The sequence below is a fragment of the Strigops habroptila genome, chromosome 3, assembly GCF_004027225.2.
Source record: "Strigops habroptila isolate Jane chromosome 3, bStrHab1.2.pri, whole genome shotgun sequence".
NCBI classification, from domain to species: domain Eukaryota; kingdom Metazoa; phylum Chordata; class Aves; order Psittaciformes; family Psittacidae; genus Strigops; species Strigops habroptila.
The window spans coordinates 52,736,498-52,743,687 of NC_044279.2; positions in this window are offsets into that span (position 1 = coordinate 52,736,498).

Here is a 7,190-nt window from a genome sequence, read left to right on the forward strand (position 1 = left end):
ATGGTGGCTTGACTGCAAGAACTGCCAAGGGCATGGCCAAGGATGCTGACCAATTTCGCTATTTTTTGTGCTCCTCCTGTCTACAGGTAACTTTTGTCTCACCTTTTACATACACTGTAAACTATATGGAGCTGAATTCTTGTTGCTATTCTCAGTACAGAACTTAGCAAAGTGGGGAGCAGGTCCACCACTCTGCATTACAAACAGCACCAGCACCACAGCAGAAACGTTAAGGAAAAAAAGAAAAAATCAAAACTGAGCTCTACCACATGCTCTGAACTCGTGAAGTTCAGTCCCACGGAATGGAGAGAAGGTAAAGTCTTTGCAAGTGATGAAAGACACATTCATACCTAGGCTAGAGTTTACAGCCATCAAGGAGCTAATCGCACAACTGACATAAATCCTAGTCTAGACAAAGCTTTGTACACTGAAAGCAGTAAAAATACAGTGCAATAGCATGGAAGACAGTTTCACACGCTTCTATAATGAAGGTTGAGATCATTTCAGCTAAGGCTAAAGAAGATTTTAAGCACCAGAGATGCTGACTTCCACTGTCTTGAAATTTTACTGTGCCTTTTAAGCACACAGTCTAAGTTCAAAGTCCCTCAGATACGGATCTACCAAACCCACAGCAGTTATTTACAAAGGTAATTTTGCCTATGCGGGGCCCAAATTATGCCAGTGTTAGCTACTGCACAACAGTGAGAATCATGATGGTCCTCAACCGTATTTTCTAGAAGTCCTTCACAACCTCCTGCACCAAGTCAGCCTGTCCCCTGATTCTTCCTCCTTTCAGCCGTTTTAATCAATCTGCACATCCTATGATGTGGAAAATAATAAGAACAGTGTTGCACTAGGTGAGAAGAGGGAGAGCAGGAGATTAAGAGATGGGGAAAAAACAAGCATGCCACCAAAGCCATTGTGTGCCCCACACAGTCACTGCCAGGGAGCCAGAGACTCCGAAATCTTCAGCCAGGGTTAAGCGAACATTCTGAAAAATTACTTTTAAAAATGCACACATCTGTACAAAATAGTAATCTTAAAAAAAATTAAAAAAAAAAAAAATGTTCATTGAAAAGTAAGGATGTGCAGCAATAACTTGTTCTTAGTGCTAACCGTGGTTAAAGAAATCTCCAGAAACCAAGGACTAATGAAGCAGTATAAATGCAAACTGCTGAGAAAAAAGAAATGCAGTTAAAGACTGCTTTGTGAGGAGGTGAACATCTTAAATCCATCCTGCTCAATATGAGGCAGGAATAAATCTAGCCTACTATTGCTGTTGTTGTATGGGCTGCCTAGCAATTATTTCTGGCCTTCAGAACAGACCATTCCCACCACAGTGAGAGGAGAATGGAGCAGGAGACAGTGCAGTAGCACTGCAGTGAGTCTGGCCCCGAGCTTCCCGGGAAGCTGGGTCCAGCTGTATTCACCAGCAGACGCAATGAGAGGAATCTCACACCATGCTTCAGTGAGGAGTTATGTTCTGAGGGCTTTCATCTGTCAGATGCCATGACTTTTCCCCTGCCTCCCCAGCTTTCCTACTCCTTGGCACATGTATTACTACTGTTCTGCGACTTCTGCTGCCATAGAACCAGTCTTGCTGTGGCAAGTATCTTGGCAGATTTTCAGACACCAGGAAAACATCCTTTCTGGCAGGCACAAGCCCTGCAACATCATGAGACCAAGTATAGCGAGGGCCAGATTAAATCTGAGGTATATTAATAACAGTTTTGAGCAAAGCCTCTACCCAATACACAATACTAACTTTTCCAGCTCAGGATGTGTCAGGGTGGTGGTGCTCTGAAGCACAACTGTATTTGCTATAATTCCAGATCAGATGCCAGTACACTAAAAAATAAAAATGTCTCAACTTTTATATTTATTCCCCTAGATTTATTTTCAGTACTGATTCAACACTGATACTAATATCACTGAGATAAGAGAAGGTAAGTCACATTATTCTAACTGTGCAAATGCAGTTCAGACTGTTTGTCTCTGGGAAATGTTTTCTATACACTGTTCAGTATGGAAACTCAAAATGATGGGAACACACCTGGATTTGCATCCAGCAGGGAAGTACCTACTGGGCTGCTGCTATCTGTGCTGAGGAGCCCTTGAAATGAAAACAAACCAACCACAAATCACGCTAATGGGAAGGCTGTCACTTCTGGATTCAACTATAGAAATTAAATATAATAGGGGAAAAGAAACAGTGGCTTTATTCCCAGATATAAAAAGTAAATCATCTGCACAGAACATTCCTCTCCTCCCCTTCATCCCAAACCGGATAGCAGAACTACAGGAGCATACAGAAACTTTCCCACCTTTTGAGAACCCAACTTAAAAAAAAAAAAAAGGAAAGAAAGAAAAAGAGAGAGAAAATAAAATAATAGAAAACCCCAGCTGTATATGCCCTGATGACTATACATACCTATTAAATACATTATAGAATTATTTACAAAATTTAACGGCTTTGTGAAATTAAACAACAAAATATGTAATCTCAGCAATACCAGGAATCTCAGTTCAGCTGTAAATTTCCACAGGTTCCTTGGACAAACTGGAGGGTGTTCACATAGAAGGTATTTTGGAAAATTTTATATAGAGATATAAAATACATACATATACATATATATGCACACATATATATGTATACACTTATATATATAAAAACCTAAAAGTGTGAGGACTGAAATATTCTTAGTTTCCTGACCTGGTATCTCAAGCTGGACACCTAAAAAATATTAATACTCATTACCCTGTAAGTCTTCCACCCTGGGCTCAGCAGCTCCTTGGGAAGCATAGTCTCCCCACTCTGTCCTCCTGACTGACCCAGGTCACAGTAGCCAAAGCAAGGCAAAGATTTACTCCCTCTCAGGTGTGTGGCCACAGACTTCTAAAGGACCAGAACATGCTAAACAGCAAACAAGCTAGTAATAATGTCCATTACAAATATCACATGTTTGGTTTCTTTTCAGCTTTGTTTTTGTATCACCTAATCCCAGGCTTGAGCCTGTGTTCTGTGAAGCCTAGGCAGAACCAAGCACTTGAACAACATGTATTTGCAAGTGTCCATTCCTATTTAGACTCCAAAACAAATGACCTCGAATTAGAAGTGGAGACTTTTTGAAATATGCATTCGTAATCCAGGTACTGAAATGGGACGTGGGACCTTCCTAAAAGCTTTGCTACCAACTGGCAGCTGAGCACTGGAAAACCCAGCTTTCACACGTTTGTTACCTCTGTGGTCAGAAAAGAATGGTTGTGTACTCAGCTCTCACAGCCTTCTGAAGAATATATTCCAGTCCTCCAGAGCTCTGGTATCTGGCAAGTTTTCAATATTGCATTCTTGCTGACTATCCTAGTGTGCTCCAGGATAATACTGAATTATGAACCCAGCCCTTTGCACAAAGTGTTCCCGTATTCTTTTCAAAAGACTTCCCTCCTCCACCCGGAAAGTTAAAGAAGCAATTCAAGCCCTGCTGTGGAAATATCCAGTTTGTGTTTTAGCGGGGAGTAGTGCAAAGCCGGGAGAACAGAGGTTGACAGAAGGGACAAGCCAATGGCCCTGATGAGACGTTAAAGCAGGGAAAGCGCTGAAGCCACATGGAAGAAAGCTGTGCCTCTCATCCTTTCCATGTAAAGGATTGAGAGCAAAATGATCAGGAAATGACCGTGCTCAAGTCAGAGATGAGCAAGAGAAGCACGAGTCTGGAGGAAGCAAAAAGAACTTGAGATAAGCAAGTATGCTGATCTCATACTTTTTTAACCTGGTTGTTGCAGATTGTTTTTTAAACTGCAACAACCAGGTTAGAAAATTAGGTTAAAATAAATAAATAAATGCATCAACAATCAGATGGATATTTACCATTTACTGCAGTGCTGCCTACAGGCTGAGTGATACTTGCTATGACCTAAACTGTAATCCCAAGCTCATAACGACTTGGGGTGAACAAGGGCATTTGCTATTCTTTTTCCTCTAAATAGTGACCACCTGCTAACTGGGCTGGCCCATTCTTCTCTGGCATCTCTGCACAGGAGATAATTTGAATGATGCAATGGATGATTAAGCCAGGAACGAACACATGTTTTATTCCTAAGGAAGGGAGAGGGGGGCAGCCCTCCACAAGCCCCCCCAGCCCTTTCAGTCCAGCTAGCACAAGGAAGCAAGGCACAGCCTCAGACGCCTACTGCTGGCGTGTGACAGAGCGGTGTCTTGCACAGCATCAGGCCATTCATGCAGGACAAAAGGGTGCTGTTCTGCAGGGTAAATATATAGGTGGTCTCTTCAGTTCAAGGTTGAGCCACAGTAATTCCCATGCCACACTTGATAGATCAGAAACCAATCTCCATTCCTGTCTGTCTAGCATCTTTTATGATTATTGAAGGCACAAAGGGAGTTTTAAAAAAAAAAAAATCACACTCCCTTTCTGATTAATTTCCCTGACTTGCTTTGGAATAAAGCTACTTGGCAAAATCTTCAAGCTTAGCAATTAAGTTAAGCACTTAATTCCAAGTTGAGAGAATTAAATACAGATATCCACACACCTGACTCACTGCTGAGCATTTATAAGAGAGCCTTATTTTTAATGAGAACAAAGCCCTAGGAGTTGAGAACACTGAGAATTACAGCTGAAGTCAATGCTAGACTCCAAGACGGAATAAAATCAACTCTTTCTTGCTTTATATATAGCTGACTGGTTAGCAATTCCAGCGAAACTCTCAGGTTTACATGATGAGTCATACCAAACATTGGTCAGCTTCATGGCAACAGGTCTGTATGCAAGCAGTGGAAAGTAAAAATAAAGCAAATCTGCGCTACTTAGGCGAGATCTGTATCCACACTTAATATTAACTAGGCGCAAGCAGATTTTAATGCTCCATCCCTGGCAGTGATCAACGCCAGACTGGACAGAGCCTTGGGGGACATAGTCTAGTGGCAGGTGTCCCTGCTCATGGCAGGGAGTTGGAACTAGATGATCTTAAGGTCACTTCCAACCCTAACTATTCTATTACAACTTCTTTGGAAATACTCACTGCTTACTTTAAGAATCAGACTCCTTCACAGTAACTTGAAGATGAATGCATTGTTTCTTCACACCTCCATACCACAAGATTCATTCTAAATACCCCCAACAGGGCTTTAAAGCCTGAAAGCCACAAAGCTGCTTGGTCAGCTTCAAAACTGAAATCACCTGGTATCCTGACCTAAAGTGATGAGCTGCTCACATAGGAGGAAAATTGGTATTACCTATTATCTCAAAAGGGTCGACCAAAGCTAGAGATCAACACATCTTTTGAGCAGTAATATCTGATATTATGGCTACACATAGTACAAATATAATTTCAAATTTAGTAGTTAGCTGAATAACATCTTATATCAAAACCAAAAGATTTTCATTATGTCAGTGCAAAAAAAAAAAAAAAACAAAATAAGATGATGATGCTTATTTACCACCTCTTTAACTTCTCAGGTGGAGATTTATTTCAGAAAACACTACACAAACAATACTTAAAAGTCAGAGAATCTAACTCTGTCTCCTTGAGAAGTCTGCAGGTTATAAAAAAATGCACATACCAAGCTGAATGTCTAAGGAGGATTTCAATCCTTGTTTCACGACTTACTAGGTATGGAAGAGATTATTTTCAGCTGTGCTCTATCTTGATCCTTGTTTTTATCCACCAGTTTCACCTGAGGTTTTGTCAAAGGAGGTTGTGGCACTAGCTAAGAGAAGCTACAGTTGTTAGTGGCCAGCAGAGTTAAGTTCACCTATGGGCTGATCAAGCAATCATAAGACATACAGTTTTGCTCCACTTTCAGAAAGTTTCTCAAGTTATGTCAGCATAAGTAGAGTAACAGCTATGCCTTTAAAGAAAGATTTTCAGTTTAACGTAATGCAAGATGAAGTTGAGATGGGAAGAAATACAACGCTGTAGCTTTAGAAACACACCTTACTCTTTGAAAACCGAGCCTTCCTAGGGAAACAAGCCTTCCTGAGTGACACTACGGGGCATGTGCTGGCCCAGATTTCTTCTGAAGGGTTTAATTAATCATCATTTGATTAATGATGATTTGAGGAGCAGTTGCAGAAATATGTGCCCATCATTTCAAGGCAGTGTGATCCATAGGAAAAAATTCAGGAGAATAAGTGTAAGATATAAAAAATAGCACTCCTTTACCCACCATGTCTTGTCTTTGATGAGAGGATGTTCCCTAGCCCCTAAGAGTACCATATGGAAAAGGAAAAGTGTGTTCAGCAACCTATTTATACTGAAAATCTTGCTTTGCTTCTGGATTTAATGTAAATACAGCCCTGTTTTGGGCACTCACTGAAAGAAGACGAGGCAATCAGTTCAAATTAGGTGTGACCTCCCTCTTCTAAATTGCATCACAATATCCACAGTTTCCCCATCTTGGCTTTTGCCAAGCTTAAAATCAAACCCATGCACTTGTTGAAATCAGTACTGGAAAACAGTCAGCCTTATCTAGTCCATCATTAATTAAACCTGTGCTGGAATATCTATTTAGATCAGCTTCTTCAGATGAGTGCTATTTCAGAATTAAAAAGGAAGATTTAGCTTCACCTGCAAGTGTTATGCAGTTACCCAGAAATAAAACCCTCTCCCTTTCAGACAGTGCTTGGGTAAGTGGTTACTCTGCAACAGCTAATCTAGAATAGCTACTAGGAAGGTAGGTCATGCTAATTTTCAGTGAGGCTAAAGGTTATGGAGGCTTTTTGTGTACCATCACAGTTCCTAATACTAAATCTCTACCACCAAGAGTGAAAGGCATCTTCTGATGTTTTTTTATTATTTTCCTGGGGATGGGGGTGGGTGGTGTTATTTATATAATTTTTTTGTTCTTGGCACTTGCATAAAGAAAGGTTGTTTTCTTTCTGAGAAGACAGTGAGAAGGATCTCCTGGAAAACTTCTGCATAACTGAAAAAGCTGGGGGGAAATACCCCCTACTTTCTCCATTGTTTAACATTACTTTTCCTGGTTCCTTAATTTGAATGAAAGTTAAACCCCCAGTATTTCAAAGCTTAGTCACGTAACTCTAATGTTTCTAGTTGGGTGTGAAAAGTTTATACACACACAAGGATTTATAAACACATAATTATATGCCAGAGTGTTTTGCATCAGAAGTTTAAATTGTAAAATTCTTAATGTAACCATGAATCTCAGGTTA